At 36.9% G+C, this 19276-nt stretch overlaps 1 protein-coding gene across 1 annotated transcript in view; it reads right to left on the reverse strand.

Annotated features, from left to right (window-relative positions):
• Positions 1–19276, reverse strand: part of LOC132146590 (protein phosphatase 1 regulatory subunit 29) — an 89590-nt gene that overhangs the window by 51378 nt on the left and 18936 nt on the right. Inside the window, exon 2 of the mRNA XM_059557027.1 lies at positions 9714–9877. The gene's annotated coding sequence lies outside the window, so the exon portion shown is untranslated. The remainder of the gene's footprint in view (positions 1–9713; positions 9878–19276) is intronic.

Below are 19276 nucleotides of genomic sequence, written 5' to 3' on the forward strand. Positions count from 1 at the left end.
ATGCAATTTAAAATATATTACATTCATTGCTCTGGTGGTCATAAGCTTTTACCGGTAGTTTATGTTTTAAACTGATATGTGCATTTAATACATTCATTGTTATTCTGGAAAATATACAACCAAAATTATACAACTTTCAGTCCTATAAATGCTCACTGGAGAGAATGTTTCCATAAATTATATATACTGTATATTATATTGCTACGTGTATATAGTCTCTAACCAGCAACAGCGCTTGCCGTAAATTATAAGCTATTGGTCACCTGATTAAAGATGCATTTAATAATTTTTGTACATGTTGTGCTGATTTGGCAGCCAAACTGGAATGACACCTAGTGTTGTGGATGAAACATCACACACAGTCAACACCAGTAGAAACACACTATTCACAGTCAAATCACAATGAATTTATTCAGCAAGCGAAAGGGTCTGGTGAGAATAGGGTTACAGAGAATACAAAATAGATCTGGCTTATGCAATCTTAAAGAGTAGTCAAAAGTACTACTATGATCAAATAAAAAAAATTAAACAAATTCTGAATGCACCTTTAAAACAAATGTACTGTCCCAACTTTCTATGACTTAAATGTTATTGCTATCCATCAAGCAGTTAAAAGGGCTGGCACCCATTCTGCCAATCTGGCAAGCGATGCTGTACTCATTAAATATATGTTTGGAGAGAATAAGCAGTTCTCGTGTGTAAATCAGCGCTAATGGAGAATGCTGGCCTGTGGGGCTGAGTAAACACATGGCTATTTTTAAAGCACAGGCTCTGGATCAGCAACAATGGCAGACAGCTTCTCATAGCACTGCATGCATAAAGTGTTCATTATGTACTCCATTACAAGAAAGTGCAGTTACTGTTTTCGGCTATGCCCATATAGAAGTACAATATGGTTGTCAGTCCTGCTTGGAGTTAACATTTATACACAATTCAGTTATGAAAAAAAGACACATGCATTCTATATTCAAGTTACTACCTCGTGACCAATTTCTAACAGTCAAAACTGCATTTAAAGAGGGAATGTGGTTAAATGTAAGCTGCATGAACATCTGTAAATGACAAAAAGGCGTCTGTCAGTGTTCATACATTCACACTATCATTACTTAATTTACAATAAGAGTTTTTGACCACACACTGCTTCTTAAAGAGGATCAACTGCTAGAAAGCTTAGAAGAAAAAAAAAAAGATGCAATTCAAAGTCTTGAGATTTACTATCATTATCTGTCACTATGGTTACAGCTATTACACGAGGCTATCAAGAGAAGAGGATTGACTTTGGTTGCTCATTCATATGACAGCATTCGATCTGTTCTTGTCTGTTATTGTGTGTACAGGGCAATTTCACAGACACACCGGCTAGTAAACACCGCTGTCAATCCCAAACACTGACACAGCCTTTCAAACCTCTTCTCTCACATTCATTTACTCCAGAACCTTACACAGGCTTTTGGGTCCTTTCGACCTTCGCTTCTCCAGCGATCTGTCATTTCGATTCAATTACAAAACCCTCCCTCCTTGCAAGCCTGTCACTTTCCATGTGGAACGGCTGAGAGTGTGAACAGCACAGTTTAGACGCGCCTCAGAAGATGTGTGCGTGTTTGTGCACTTTACTTGCCATCGGGTCTCTAAGGACTTGTTGATTTTACAAAATAAGTGTCTGTAAGCGCCTGTTCAGTCACTTTTGGCCCTGCAATCTACAACATGTGTATCAGTGGGTCTAACATCTTTCACAACAGCATCAATCACAGCTGAAACTGCTGTTTACTCTGTCTGTCACACTGATATGCGATCCGTACAAACTCTCGGGAGAGATTTCCACTAGTCGTTTCATCACTGAGCCTTGTGCCTCCCCCACCAAGAAACAAAAAATCTTTCTTAGATGCAAGGCCATCTGCTTGTAGATTCCAGAATAACACAGAACCATAGGTACACATGTCTGGATAAAGAATTACTGTTATTCTTCTGACAGCTCTTTGTAGCTCAAACCAAAGCCTCGGATTAATCTTATGCGTCGACACAGAGAGACAGCTCTGGATGGAGTGGATTAAGAAGCACATGCATCAAAGTACCACACATCCACAAAGATCTGAGAGGGTTGAGGAATATGAAAAGAGATGAAGAATTTTTTTGTTTCTACTTTTAATAAATATATACACCACAATTCAAAGTTTGGGGGCTGTAAAAGGTTTGAATGTTTTTGAACGAAGTCTCTTAGTGGAATGAAAAGGTTCCATGGATGTTGAAGGTTCTTCATGGAACCATTATGCTGATGAAGAGGCTTTATTTCTGTATCCCTATGATGGCAAACTGGAGACATTTCCTTTGATACATTTTCAACCACTACGTCTTCAGTGCTACATGATCCTTCAGAAACCATTCTAATATGCTGATTTGATGCTTAAGAAACATTTCTCATTATTATCAATGTTGAAAACAGTTGGGCTGCTTACTATTTTTGTGAAAACGTGAAAATGTGACATTTATACATGCTCCGTAGAACCTCTCACATAAAATGTATGTTTATTCTGTACTGTCCTGCAAAAAAGGGGTGTAATTAAAACTATAGTCTAACATAGCCGTATTTCCATATGTAATTAATCTCAAATATATTTTAAAATCAAACTATCATTCAGCTCCATCAACACCCATTAAAACAGTGTTTTTTGATGAATGTTTCTGATAAGTTGTCAATTTTGCAAGATACCCTAATGCACACATTGTCAAATTAACTGTCAGTTAGTAACTACACTGATGACCTGTGTTTTTGTTTTATTTTGTTAAAAGAACTAGAAATGAGTAGCTGTGCTGCATATTTTTTGATTCACTAAAACTAATTTGTTCGGCAACTGAACTACACGACGCAATATCTTTTTCGCGCTGTTAATTCAGTTCAGTATTGCAGCTCTGCAAAATAATTAGTGCAAGAATCTCTGCAAATTACTGCATGATAGACTGTGAACTAATGCATGTGTGAGAACTGTTAATGGAAGAAGTTTCACATTTCCCAACCCTACATCTGACTTGTTCAAAACTTATATGTCTGCTATGAGAGGGCAGACTCGAGAGTCTCGCCGTCAGTATTCACAGCTCATTTCTGAGTGACCGGTTGGCCATTATGGATAAAATTCTCTGAGTACAATCTATCTCAGACACACATGTCAAATAGCCACAGACAGCCACACATTGACAGCCTGACTGTGACTGCTTCTATGTGAGTGAAGTGAAAGCACTTCTCATTCTGTAAGAAAGTTATATTCTCTCACATCCAAATGGCTCTAGCTAGCAAAATGGTCTCTATCTTCTCCATTATTAGGTCGGATTCAGTCTAGTTGTGGCCCAAATCCAATTATTTTTTTGCATGTGACATAGATTATAGATTAGATTATAGATTAGATTTGAGCAGTGTGAACATATAAATCCAATCTTTTAAAATCCAGTTTGGGCCGCTTTCATATCTAGCCCTACAACTAATAAATATCCAATCCATGGCCATGTGACCCTAAAAGAGATCACATTTTATCCAGTACTGTATATGAAGCTTTTTAGTAACACATATAATAATATTTACTTTGATTCAATTACCGGTACTTTGAATCTTTAAAATTAAAATACCATTTTAATGTTTTGTCTTGATTTTGTTTTTCTCACCAATTAATTTTTTACAATGCACAGAACATTTACTAAAACATATATTGGTTTCAACCCACCACACATTAACAGCTGGCAAGGAAAATGGACAACAGACATAAAGAAAACATACTATTATGAATCAGCCTGAAATGAACTGACAGCGCACTGATGCATATACTGATGTAACTTGAACATAGCCAGATATAGACTCAGTAGGGATATCAGCAGAGAACCATGGGCCTGTGTTTAACATGACTACACAATATAGAGCCATTAAGATGCTCTGAAACAAAAAACCAAGAGCTGCAATTATGTACTTAACAAACCAACCAACCTCAATAGCTTGAGACGGGCCCCTGATCAATACTTTCATTAGAACTCTCAATTGCTGTCTTTTGTCTCTTAAGAGAGAGCACAGAATGACTCAAATTGGTTCATCCTTCCTCTAGAAATCTTTAAGTACATCTTATAAAAAAGAAAGTGATTTGACTAAAAACCAACACAATGCAAGTTGCCCAGCATTTTTATTTCTTGTCTTGTCAGGCCCCATCCAACCATAGCAACTTCCCAGAATGATGTTGATTGTTGCTTCTAAAGCATTGTGTAATTAAAGAATTAACTGTCAGTCATGAACGAGACAGATTCATTTAAAATGTGTCTCTGATGGTGCAATACAATAGATCGTTCTGCAACCAGAGCTGCTGACTGACTTCTCAATTATTTTACAGAAGGTTGGACTGAATATTTCCTGTGAAATTAGACCTTTCAGACAAACACACAGACTTTACCGAGAGCCGAAGGATCAAACCTATTAAAATATTAGAGATGGTCAAAGTGCACCATAATGTTCCTATAATAAGGTCAACAATAGAGACACTATACGGTTTAGCCGTCACAATCTCGGCATACGCGGCGTCGTCCATTAACCCCTGAGTGAGAGACAATATCACAAATGATGGCACATTTAAATGACTCATCTGTGCGCAAGCATATAGCCTCTTGAATAAATAATATAGTCCCGCTGCCCGACATCAAAATCCTCTTAAAAACTCATTGCGCTCAGGCAAATGATTTGAACAGTTCATAGAGAGATTTACAGACAAAGAGAAATACAGAGGGTCAAATTCACTACATTCATCGGCTACCTCATTTAGATCAGTGCAGATAACCTGTTTTATTCACGCACCAACCATTATTAACCAGTTTAATAAAGTACTACTTGTGCTGAAATAATACTGCCCCGAATGTATTTATATTATATCATTATTCTTTTCAAACGAAACAGGCCTCTTTTCCATATAAATTATTATTGTATTTTATACAACAGTTCGTTTGGATCCTTAAGTTTAATAAAAACGCTCTGACTTTTCTGCGGGTTCATCATACACTAGGAGTCAACAAGTGATGAAGATCGAGTTAGTGAATCATTTAACTAATTTGTTAAAAAACACTGATTCATTTATGAGCAAATCAAGTGACTGTCTTGTGAGTAAGTCAGTGAACTATTCGTTCAACCAATTTATATATATATATATAAAAAAAACTGATTTCTTCAGGTATGAAACTCACTTTTTTGCATTTCTTATAGATGCAACGGTATTTCTGCTTTCTTTCTGCTTTGTGCAAAAACAAACTGGAAAATAAAAACTTTTATTTAGCAGTAAAAGACTTATAATATTACAAAATATTTACATTTCAAATAAATGCATTTTATTTCCATTTTCCTTTATATTCACCAAATAACATTGGAGTAATGGCTGCTGAAAATTTGGTTTTGCCAACACAGGAATAAATTGCATTTTAAAATATATTAAAGGGGTCATATGATGTAGTGTAATGGTGTTATGAAACGTTAAGGTAAAAAAAAAAACACACATTATTTTCCACATACTGTACATTACTGTTTCTCCTCTATGCCCCGCCTTCTGAAACTCGTTTTTTACAAAGCTCATCGGTCTGAAAAGCGAAATGTGCTCTGAATGGCCAGCTATCCAGTGTGTTGTGATTGGCCGAATGCCTCAAGCGTGTGACGGAAATGTTACGCCCCCTTCCATACTGTGATGCTTGTCTGGGTCAGAACACTGGCACGACAAAACAAAAAAAAACATTAAAAACGAGCTATTTGTTGCATCCAGTGGGGACATAATTATGGATTATAATGATTTATACTGTTTTTACAGTTTCGTTGAGTTGCATTGCATAAACATAAAACATAAAACCATGTTTGCATTTGTGATTGGAGAAACAACAAACAACAAGCGCTATTCTACACTGCTCAAAACTTGTGTTTAAATCATCAGTGATAAATCCTTTAAATATGAAAACATACTCATAGTCTGTGAGTCAAAACAGACAGCATTGTAGTCTTCTCTTCCAGGATCAGGAAACAGTCCTTCATAAAATGCGCTGCACATGTCTGAATATTTGGTTTGAACTGTTCTGGAACAGTGTTATAAATCCAACTTAACCACTGATTTCTAGTTGTGTCCTCTTTTGTAGGGCAAATAAAGTATTTTCGTTTTCACAACGAAACAGTGTCTCCAAGACATGGCACTGACGTCAACAGCGAGAATCAAAGTCACTCCTTCTTTCTTTGCGTGAACAATTGGATGGCTTTATGCAAATCTTCCCACACAGTGACGTAGACATGTGGGGACATGTTTAAACAAGGCATTTAGGGGGGTGTTGTTGAGTTTAAACTTTTATAAAGAATATTTCTTTGGGTGTGAGACTTTAGTCTTTGCAACTTTAGGGATCTCATCTATTCACAAACGGCTTGAAACACTCCAAAAGAGAAAGGAAAACTTCAAATAACATCATTTGACCCCTTTAACATAAACAAACTGTTTAAATTATAATAATATTTGACAATAGATTTTACTACATTTTTGATCTGACTTATTCATAGATTTCAGTCACATGACCGGCTCGAAGACCTGGAGGGAAAAACATCCACAGAACTGCAAGACAAGCCTGTCAGTTTTCCATCTTTTTCACAGCCGAAAATATTTAGATCACCTCTCAAAAGAATAAAACAAAGGTATGAGAACAAAATGCAAGTTTTGGCCATTTGCAATCCATATTAATCCCCCGTAGCAATCATTTCAAAATTTCAATCATTAAACAGTGCGATAAAATGTTATAAAAAAACTTAAAATGCCTTAATATTTTTCAAACAGTGATATTAAAAGATCAAATTCAGTAATCACCATATTAATGATGCATAGTTTACATAGGCAAGCAGACGAAGCTGGAATAAGAACGCAATCCGCTTAATGGCACAGTGTTTTCCTTATAATGGTTTTCTGTGGGAAAACGTTTAACGTGAAACTTTGCATTTATTCTGGCTTCATCTGCTTGCCTGTACAAAATATACACCATCAATGAGGTGTTTACCTTTTAATATCAGCATTCTACTACATTACTACTTAATACTTAACTGGGGGTCAGTGAAGCAAAGCTTTGTTTTGCCTTCCAGGTGGGAGTTCCTATAAGGGTATGAGGTCACATGAAAACTATCAATTGAACTTCTATCAAAAACATCTTACCATACCCCCCAAAATAATGCATGTGTAAAGAAAGTGCACTAATCATTCTAAGTGAATCCCCCTGATGGTAACCCATCTCCAGCTGTGGCCTTGTAACGGCAGAACTGCAGCTCTTGTCGATGTGAGTAGAGCCGGGCAGGGCATGGGTGGAAACAGTACACTTAAAGGCCCGTTCACACCAAGAACGATGACTATAAAGATAACGATATTAGCGTCCACACCAGCGAACGATTCTAAGTATTCTAAACAGACGCGCGTCTGCTGCTTTAAATTCTCGAGCTCATTACAGAAGGATTGATTCTGATTGGTTGCCAATTTTTTTATCGTTCATCAGAAAAAAAAAATCGTTCTGAAAGTGATTCCAACGAAATCGTTTCTCTGTGCCTTTATTGTTATAGTTGTGGTGTGGACTCCGCTATTCTTTAATATTGAGAATGATTTTTAGAACTATATCTTTATCGTTATCTTTATAGTTATCATGCTTGGTGTGAACGGGCCTGAAGCACTGTTGTCAGGCAGTAATAATAGAGTTCCTGTGTTAATCGCTGTGGGTGGAGAGGCAGCCATTATGTTCTTCTCAATAGTGTACGCTACTCACATGACACACAGAACCACACATACACATTCATTCTCACTCATTGTGTTTGTGTGCCTGCCCTAAAGGTCCTGGCTTAATGTGCTCCACATGACCGACCTTTACTGTCAACAGAGTGCCACAGCAGTCATTACAGAATAGCATTTTCACACATACATACACACATTCACCTCTCAGGGGCCGAGCAAGGAGAGACACCTCACGCAAGATGAGTTTTCTCCCTGTGGTGATGAAGCCAGAGGGAAAATCAGCAGATGAGCCCTCGCGGCTTCTTACTAAACATGGAAGGTCACCTGTGCCTCTAAACACACACACCATCTACACACCAATCACACAACCTTATCTCTCTGTCTCTCTTTCAGTTGCTTTGTGCTGTCACCAAACTTTTTCTTCATTTATTATCAAATAAAACATTAATAATGGTAAATGGTAACAGACTTATTCAAAAGGAAAGAAAATGTATAACATCAATGAATAAAGTTATTAAAAAAAAATTAAATAAAATAAAAAAAATATATATATGTAAGAACATAATGTAAATTATTAGTATCATGAATGTTTATTTTTACACTTTTAACCTTAATTTAACCTCGACAAGCTGAACAAATTATGCATAAAAAATTAATTAAACATTTTAAAATACATTTTAGAGTTATTAATTAAAGTTAATTAATGAAGTGAACCAAAGATCAAGTTTTACTGTGTCCATGCCACATTTTTTTAATCAAATTTGACACATTTTAACCTTCATTTCTAATATAATATAATATAATATAATATAATATAATATAATATAATATAATATAATATAATATAATATAATATAATATAATATAATATAATATAATATAATATAATATAATATAATATAATATAATGCTTTTAATAATGTATAATATAAAGCTGGTAGGGTCCTGAGTATTTATCAATTTTTATCTTTCCTTTTCAATAGCTCTCTAATTTCTTTTCCCAATGTTTATTGCAAGAAGGTAAGCTGAAAATTCTTTATCAATACAAAAATACAAAATATTTGTCATGCCCATGAAGCATATTAAAAAACAACTTCCTTCTAACCCTACCCCACAACAACGACAAAAATTGTCTCGAGATCGTGTTGATGGTTTTATTGTTCATAACTTTTGTTCATAACTTACAAGTTCTTAATCATTTTATTATTTTCTTTATCAACAAAGTTTAATTAAAAAATCATTAGGAAATATAAAAACATGTCAGAAATGGATCTTCTTTTGTAGTAGACTTTAGTCCTATAACAGGCTCTATTTACACATACTATATTTTTTCTGCAAGTATTTGTTATGAAGGAAACGAGAAAGCACAGTGTGTGATTTGTGGACTTGTGCTGTAATGATGGCCTTCATTATAGGACTGAGGGGGTAAAGAGGGTCACAGCTGAGCTCCAGTGGTCCACACTCATTAAAAGCCTCTCGCTGCCATTGAGCGGACTGCAGTAAGCATGAGTGAGCAGGACCTTTTTCAAGGGAGCAAAGCAAGGACATTTAACCATTTCATTTTAGTGTTAAAGAGAGCAGAAATCATCTGTAGGACCCTTAAAACCCACGGCACACTTCCTAGACCAAGCTAAATGTAAATACACTGTCTTTTGTGACTTTATTTGAAAACAACAGAGGGCAGGTATCTCTCTTCAGGCTGAGTGTGTGTGTGGATATGTGTGAATAAGAGAGAGGAAAAGACATTACAGGTCCATCATCATTTACAAAAACACAAACCACAGTGCCTGTCAGCTTGGGGCAGGTCTGATGCTTGTTGAAAATGGATGGAACAAATGCTTTTGCTGGGAATTTGCACACAGACAGTTTTTCATATGTGCTGTTTAACAAGGTTGACAATCAGTACACAAGGAAGGGACAAATACTGCATCAGGTCTCCATGTATTGTGTGATTATGCCAATTCTCACCTGCTTTCCCTCCTTTGACGCTACATCGATAAGATGTCGTCTTGTGCAGTGGATCAGGTGTGATCGCCGGACTAGGTCTGCAGACGTCAAGTGTCCTGATGCTTAAGCTTTGGTGAAACCCACTTGTCGCAGGAAACAGGGGCTGGGAACAGATGAGCTCTGAGCTGTAAATAAGAGATGATAGGAGAGGGAGAGGGAGAGACAGTTAAAGAGATGGTGCAACGTCTGAAAAATGTTGTTTGTGGTGCTGCAAACCCACTTGGCTTTCTTAATTAGCCTGAATCTAAATAAGGTGGCAGACTTGGCGTAGTCTGTCACTTAGTGCATCAGGCAGAGACATCAGAGAAAGAGAGGGAAAGAGAGAGAGTGGAAATAGAAAGAAAGAAAGCAAGCAAGATTTTAGATTTTTAGCACTCTTTCATTTATAATTTGAACTAGACCAAGTGTTAGTAGTACTATTTTTATTATTTTGATTTCAAACAAACTTCATATATTATGTATATATATATATATATATATAGACATCAATTGATAAACTGTAGTCAGGTAGATTACTTGTGGATTACTGGGATGTTTTTGTTGGTACCCATTCACTACTGAGTAACCACTGGTGAGAAAGTTATGTAATTCTAAACTACATGAAGAAATAAACTACTAGATGGCCTGAATATGAGTCAATTTTCACTGAATTGTAATTTTTTTTGGGTTACTACTTTATGTTTAGCAAAGTGAAACCGTATCACACAATTATGTGCGTCAATAATGACGATGTCAATGGCTTTGCAAAATAAGTGTTATAACAATGTAATACATCAATATGGCACTGTACACATTATTTTATTCATATAAAAATCTATGCTTTATGCTATATCTATCAGGGGGTACATCAAAACATAAGAAGACTCTTGTGTGTCCTTAAAAACAAGGTAGTACAATAAAATATAGTACAAAACAGAACCAAGTAATACAATCAACATCACCAGTCACAAACAAATCTCCAGACTCATTTCAGAAAACGCGAGAGAGCTAAAAGACAGAGGAGCACTGAAGTATTTTGTAGAGACAGGATGAAAGATAAGTGTGCTGGAATGAGCCTGGGGAGATCAGTGCATCGCCTGCCTGGTAGATGCAGTAATTTAGCAAACAAAAGTTCTGGTATTGGTTTTGGAGAGGGAAGGTGGGAGGGGAAGGAATGATGGGGCAGATCTTTCCATCAATCACACACCCAAATCAATGAGTCAGGCAACCGTGAGCAGAGACAGAGGAGATGCAAAGATCCAGAGGAGAGAGACTGGAGGTGGAGGTGGGTGTGCAATGAGACAGCAAGACAGACGCTTATTTAGGTTCATTAACTATATTTGAGTAATGTTCTGTTAAATCATTATTTTATCCTGATTTTAGCCCTGGGTAAAAGATTTTGTAAAGTAAAATCAAAATATAAACCACTTTTTCAAAAATGGTTTCCAGACTTCCCCATACTGACTGATAATGCTAAAAATCATTCTATAAGAGGAAACCATGGCCCCCTTATATCAGCTAGATATGTATCAGAGTGTCGTTGCCCACAGGGACAGTGGGTGGCAGCCAGACCAACAAAAATTCAAGGAGAGTCGGGACTCTGATAAGTCATTTAATTTGTAACATTTTACATTAAGGTTCCCTTTAAAGGCTTTACAAAGATGTTAATAGATGACGAAATACTGATAGGCAGTTATAAATGCATGAATAAAAGTGTGATTTTAATGCAATACCTGCCAGTTAGAGAGCCATTTTTAACTCACATCATAAATGCTTAACAAATATTCATTATTTCACTCAAAACCAGGTTCCTGATTTATTTCATGATGCTGCAAAAATGTACTATTGTAGCAAGACTGAGGGGTGTTGTATTTATAGTTTTCTCATTTATTTCTCATGGCTCGTGTTACTTTTCTTACAATGTATCTTACCAGAATCCACTCTGTATCTTACCCATGATCCTGTGCAAAACTTCATGATGCCTATCCACATCAGTGATTAGAGACTGTATTTTGATTATCAAGATGAAATTATCATCTTGATTTTTATTTTGGGCACAACCATGACTTGATGAGATACTAATATTGAAAATTTTAATTTCAATATTCCTTGTGAACCTTAATGTAATGAAGCATTAATTATTGATTTATAAACATTAATAACATGTGAAAGTGCACCTTAATGTATAGTGAACATCTATGAACCATTTATTAATGAATTATAAACGCTAATAACCCGTAAAAGTGCACCTAAATGTAAAGTGATCACCTGTGAACCATTTATTAATTAGCTACAAACATTAGCAACCTGTGAAAGTGGACCATAATGTAAAGTGAATAATTTCATCTTGATAAACAAAATGCATCGGTTTCTAATCATTGCTGTGGATAGGCATCATGAACTTTTGAGGAGAATCATGGGTAAGATACAGAGTAGATTCTGGTAGGTAACATTGTTAGAAAAGTGACACAAGTCATGAGATATAAATAGGAATTTGGGGAAGTTGTAGCCTAATGGTTAGAGAGTCAGACTCATAACCCAAAGGTTGTGGGTTCGAGTCTTGTGACAGCAGGGAGTGTAGGTGGGGGGAGTGTATGTACAATGCTCTCTCGATGTGTGTGTGTGCACTATGGATGGGATAAATGCAGAGCACTAACTGAGTATGGGAATCATATTTCAAAGAAAACAGGAATAATTATTTTACAGATGTAAATATACTAATTTAGTTCCAATTAAGTGGGTCAAAAAAAGACCATTTAATTTTTATATAATTGCAATGCAATTAAATGGTGGAAAACTTCTGTTGTAATAATTTATATATATATATATATATATATATATATATATATATATATATATATATATATATATATATATATATATATATATATATATATATTTTTTTTTTTTATGGAACTCGGCACAGATAACCATTCACATTCAATATACGGAAAAGAGAAGAACGACCGTCCCGCCTAAAGTGTTTTGTGTTGAATAAAAGATATAAAATTGCGTTTAGAATGACATGAGGATGAGTAAATGTCAGAATGTTCCATTCTGGATGAGCCGTCCCTTTAACAATGATGCCAATAAGCACTGTCGACTCTGACAAGGTCCACGGCAGACATGACTTGAGGCAGGTAAACGGAGAGAGAGATAGAATCAAGCCACAGTGGAGGAGGAGTAAAATAAGGCAGAGGTTGTGTAGGAGGATCGCTCTCTATTATGCTGTCGTCCCTGGCAACAGCCACTTTCTCTTGTCTCTCTCTCCTTTCTTCATCCTTCTCTTCCACACCTCCTCTTCCTCCAGCCTCTGCTGTTCACCGTTAGCCTTTTCTTTTTTTGGCCTAACCTCCCTCACTCTTTCTGCCTCGATCGCTCACGGCCTCACTTCTAATACACCATATTTGCTTTTTCGATTTCTACGCCATCATGTTCATTTCAGTCTCAATTCTCTCTCTCACTCTCTCTCTCGGTCCACGAGTGCAGTGAGTTAATGAGTTCTCAGTTGTCTCACAGTGGCACTGAAGGGAGGAGAGATTGTCAGTCAGTCTGTGCATCTCTAACACACTAATCCCTGAATTTATCTGCACAGACGTGCACTGGCACAGCATACCATGCTCACTTTCTCTCACACATACGCGCAAATATATTCGACCCGCACACCCACTATATTGCTGCTGACACGGTAAATAAACCTGCGAGACAATAACAGCCATAAAAGAGCTCTAGGAATCCTTGGCAGTGTTAAAGGTGTCTGTTATTACAGGGATTTGACTGACGAAAGAGCCCTGATCTGTATTTTGGCCCTTTGCTAGCCACAAGCAAAATAACTTCAGTCACACTGTGATTTCCAGACAAATCAAATCTCGGACCGGTGCACAGATACGATTATTTTCCAGCAGTGTGAACTTTGTTTTGTCTTCTGACTTCTGACTTCTGTCTGGTACCCTGCGGCCACCTTCAATTTCTGTTGCGTTCTCCATTTTGTTCTCTCTGTCCTCGGGGATGTACTTTGAGAGTGAAAAGTTGAATTTTCAGAAACAGTGCATGGATTCAAGTAGAGATTGCCATGCTTTAAAGCGTCTTGCGGTTAAAATGACCATACAGAGTTCATCTGCAGATATTGCTTTTGGCCTATACGATGAACAGATCAAAGAGCTCTTTCTACAAACGGTCAGGTTGAGAACATATATTGTGCTCTTTTGTGTGATTTTACACATGCTCCCTTAGATGAGACCAGCTGTGAGAATACACATGGACATAAAAGTGGACCTTTTGCCAGGGTCTCAGAAGAAACATGACCTGCATGTTGAAAGACTCAGAAGGTCCAAATTCCTCATTATTCATACTAATTATGTCATTGATCTAATCAGCCTCATTTTCTCCATCTCAGATCAATGGCTATCGATAAGGTGTCAGTTTGCCTGAGGCGTTAGTATCATTACACCACCCTCTGCTGTCTCAAACACAGCACTGTTAGGTCTCAGTGGTCCTCATGTGCTTCTGCTCAGCCGTACAAGAACCTCCTGTTGACATATCTGCTGTTCAAACAAAAGGAATAACTAAATTCCTAGGTTAACACATTAAGTATTTTTATTTATTAATGGGGATAAATTATTAAATGGTTCCTGGAGGTGGGTGACTTGATCGTCATTAATTTTATATACACCAGACATGTCATATTTTAGATGTAAATCACTTTTACATCCCAAAAGTAATTCACTTACACAGAACTATGGAATGATATTGCGGACTTTATTCAAAAGGCATTGCAAATTGTATTTGCAATTGCGTTTTCAATTTGTGGACGCATAAAATGTGACATAATCCAAACGCAAATGCAAATCGCGCATTACCGTTTTCATTTTCGATTAAGTGAACGCACAGTGTCTGCAAAATTTAAAATGGAAATGCAAAGTCCGTTTGCAATTGCGTTTTCCCATATATTACGAGCTATGAGCCTGTCATATTTAAATAGCAATATTAATTACCACATTTGCCTTTTCACTCTCTCTGCACTGTGCATGTAAACTGCCAAAACTCAAATGGAATCGCAATACCTTTTGCATTTGAATTTCCAACGTCTACACGGAAACCTGTCAATCAAGTGACAGGGGTGGGGCCATTTTATTGGGCGTGTTTGCATTGGGAAGTGACGATCGTACTAAAATGTACCATGTTTTTACTAGGGTAAATATGAGTTAACGATAGTGTTTATAATTAAGCCACAGTAGCCACAAATGTACAGTTGTCTGAGACGTTATGAAATGTTCTTTAACATCATGAACCATAAAATGTAGTCAGTGTTCTGCTATTGTTTATTTTCATAATAGGTAAACACAGGCCACAAGTTAACACGGTCACATTTCCTTGATTCAGCAGCTGCACGATGTAAAGCCGAGAGTCCTGTCTTGAATCTAGAGATCTGGTGTTGATTCAGTGTAGCTTGGTAGCTCAGTGGTTAGTGACTGTCATCTCTCACGGCATACCGTATTTTAGCGCGTGTTCGAAACCCGGGCCAACACAGACGTTCTTTATTTTTTTGTTTATCCTACTAACTTCAGCCGCCAAACGGGCGATCATACAGTGAGGAAAATTGCAGTAGTCAAGGCGAGCTGACATGTTATCAAGTACGCTGCTGTTTGCAGAATTACCGGACCTGCGTCTTCGCAGACATCACACTCCCGAGTCGAATGCACAAAGTCTGAACTACTTAGGATGCAAGTCCGAAATCAGCGGCTGAAGTTAGTAGGATAAACAAAAAAATAAAGAACGTCTGTGTTGGCCCGGGTTTCGAACACGCGCTAAAATACAGTATGCCGTGAGAGATGACAGTCACTGAGTCACTGAGCTACCAAGCTACACTGAATCAACACCAGATCTCTAGATTCAAGACAGGACTCTCGGCTTTACATCGTGCAGCTGCTGAATCAAGGAAATGTGACCGTGTTAACTTGTGGCCTGTGTTTACCTATTATGAAAATAAACAATAGCAGAACACTGACTACATTTTATGGTTCATGATGTTAAAGAACATTTCATAACGTCTCAGACAACTGTACATTTGTGGCTTCTGTGGCTTAATTATAAACACTATCGTTAACTCATATTTACCCTAGTAAAAACATGGTACATTTTAGTACGATCGTCACTTCCCAATGCAAACACGACCAATAAAATGGCCCCACCCCTGTCACTTGATTGACAGGTTTCCGTGTAGACGTTGGAAATTCAAATGCAAAAGGTATTGCGATTCCATTTGAGTTTTGGCAGTTTACATGCACAGTGCAGAGAGAGTGAAAAGGCAAATGTGGTAATTAATATTGCTATTTAAATATGACAGGCTCATAGCTCGTAAGATATGGGAAACACAATTGCAAACGGACTTTGCATTTCCATTTTAAATTTGGCAGACACTGTGCGTTCACTTAATCGAAAATGAAAATGGTAATGCGCGATTTGCATTTGCATTTGGATTATGTCACATTTTATGCGTCCACAAATTGAAAACGCAATTGCAAATACAATTTGCAATTCCTTTTGAATAAAGTCCGCAATATCATTCCATACAGAACGGAACCCAAAATCCAAACTAGATATCCATCGATGAGCTGTTTATTATTATGTTAATATTAATGTTATGACTGGTAACTGATAAATGATCAGTATTAAAATTGTACAATTTTGTCTAAATAAAAAAAGTATGTTTAATAAACAGTATGTTTGCTAAAGAGCTTGAACTATTAGTATCATATTAAATTTAAGTGAGCTTTAAATTATATCTAATTCTATACTAGATGGTAGTCTAATGTAAAAGAGAAAAAAATGAGCACACTTAAATATCCAATAACAGCCAATACTGTTCATATTAATGGCAAAAAAAAATATATATATATATATATACTGACCGTTTCCACATATGGTGTGAAAAGGGACTAATGGTTGTTGATCACACAGATGTGGTGTCTCATCAGTTTCTCTTTCTTTGTAAAATGAGGAACAGAGTTTCTGACTCAGAAGACCCAACAGTAATTGGCTATTATTGTCCAAATTCTCAGCAGAACAAAATGGAATTGCAATAAGTCACTATGTTCATACTTCAGCTAATGACTACTGCCTCCTGTTAGCATCGCTCGCAGCTGCAGTTAAAGTGATTGATGTGCCCTGTGTATATTTAAACAAGTTACAACACAGCTGTTATTTTAACTTGTTCACCCAGCTCACAAACACAAAAACCAGCAGGCCATGGCAATCAGCTCAGTAATTCAGACATATAATGCTAAAGTATTTATTTACATTTATGTGAGGTAGCGATTGTAAAATAATGTGAGCTTTGAATGACTGCCCAGTTATTCCACATTTAAGTCAAGAATTAAAAACAAACTTTGTACATTTATTGAAATATGTAGGGTAAATAAAATAAAAATAAACAGTAGAGAAAATCTATTTAACCAGGATGCCAATTGCTGATGGCCAACGGCAACTGAAGGTTTGTAAAATCGGGTAAAAAATATTAGCTGCTTCATTTAAGACGTTTTTGAAATCCAAAGTTCTGTCATGAAACTCTAGATGGCGCAGTCCAATAAGTCTAACATTGTGTCCTAACTACATGCACGGAGACACTGCGACATGCGATAAAAGGTATCTTTTCATGTTAATCAGAGTTTTTGTCCTAACTAGCTGTGACGGCGACATGCAGAATTTCTAATTTAGAAATGGTTTCTATATCCGCGATGTCGCAGCTGGAACAACAACATGCAAAAAATATAGATACTCTCAGGTGATTATGTGCTTTATTCAAAGTTAAATGTGTCTAATATGAGTTGAAATATTATTTTGCATGACCTTATAGCCATACTGAAAGCAACAACAGATAGTTGAGCTCAGATCTTGAAAATAAATTAAAGCAAATATGTGCGTTAAAACTGTGAACTTACTGCAAAACACTGAAATTGTCACTGGAATCCTGTCACGTCACGTGAAGCTAGGACACAGTGTAACTCAATCTGACATTATCATATGGCAGAGCTGATTGGTGTTTTTGTATCAGCAGCCAATGAGCTTGCTGTTCAACAATCAAATATTTGGCTAGTGCTTGCTTTAGCAGTTGCAGTGTGCTTCAGAAACCCTCCACCTTCCCCAGCTCCACCTGTATAGATCTGCTACAGGGTGATTACACGTATGCTATATATGGGGGTTATTTAATATGTGTTGTATGTGCAGCTGTATTTCTTACATGCTCACAGGATCATCACTGTTGAAAAAATATACCCTAACTTGGTGATCTGAACAAAAAGGATAAATAAATAAGTGAACATATTGATGTTAGTTAAAATAATTTTAATATTGCTTTTACTTAGAAAATTAACTGTTTTGAGAAAATATGGTGCCAGTTAGAACTGTGGAGTGATACAAGCTACATGAAAAGTGTCATAACAATGGTCAAATATGCAGTTTAGTATCTTTTTTGACCTCTCAATGCTGAATAATAAGAATTGAGTAATTACATAGAGCTGTGTTATGAAATAAAATAAAGTTGAATTTAAATATAAAACACCTTTTTGTTTGTTTGATTTACTAAATGTAAAAAAAAAAACAGTCATTATGGGCCTGTATGGCTGTTTTGGAGTAGGTGAAGACAGACTGCAGTTAAAGAAAGAGAGCAAAAGCGGGAGACAACAAGAGTGCTGAAATGCTGAGGGAAAGCAGGAGTGTGGTTTTTAGTAGCAGTCAAACTGTGAACCCTGCAGAGAGAAAAGAAGATCGGTATTTTTCCATCTGCTAGGTGATCGCAGAGCACCCGAGTCATCAGGTGTCTTAAACACACACACACACACACACACACACACACACACACACACACACACACACACACACACACACCATCACTAAATACACATATCACATTTGAAACTGTTCCAATACATAGGAAGATGTGCCAAATGTTTATACTCATTGTTTATTCATCCAGTTTTGCACCCAGGACTCAATTTGTTGCCTTCTGCTCTGAGGGTGACTCATTAACTACCTGCAGAATTAACCCTGCATGTGCCCTGGTGCATAATGAGGTGCAGGAGGAGACGTTAGGAAGAACAAGGAGTGATGGGGAAAAAGCGAATTTCACACATTAGAAGTCATGGGAAGAGGGGAAGTCGTGGCCTGATGGTTAGAGAGTCAGACTCATAACCGAAATGTTATGGGTTTGAGTCTTGTACCAGCAGGGACTGTGGATTGGGGGAATGAATGTACAATGCTCTCTCCACTTGCAATACCATGACTGAGGTGCCCTTGAGCAACCGAACCCTCAACTGCTCACTGGCCACCGCAGCATAAATGGCTGCCCACTGCTCCGGGTGTATGTTCACAGTGTGTGTGTGTGTGTACTTTGGATGGGATCCATTCAGAGCATCATAATGTGTGTGTACTGCATATGTGTGAGTGATTTTACATTTCAAAATATATTATACACCAATGAGTCAAAACATTTACTACCTGTCTAATATGCTGTAGGTCCTACTTCTGCTGCCAAAACAACACTGACC

Source organism: Carassius carassius, chromosome 1 (assembly GCF_963082965.1).
Source record: "Carassius carassius chromosome 1, fCarCar2.1, whole genome shotgun sequence".
Taxonomy (NCBI): domain Eukaryota; kingdom Metazoa; phylum Chordata; class Actinopteri; order Cypriniformes; family Cyprinidae; genus Carassius; species Carassius carassius.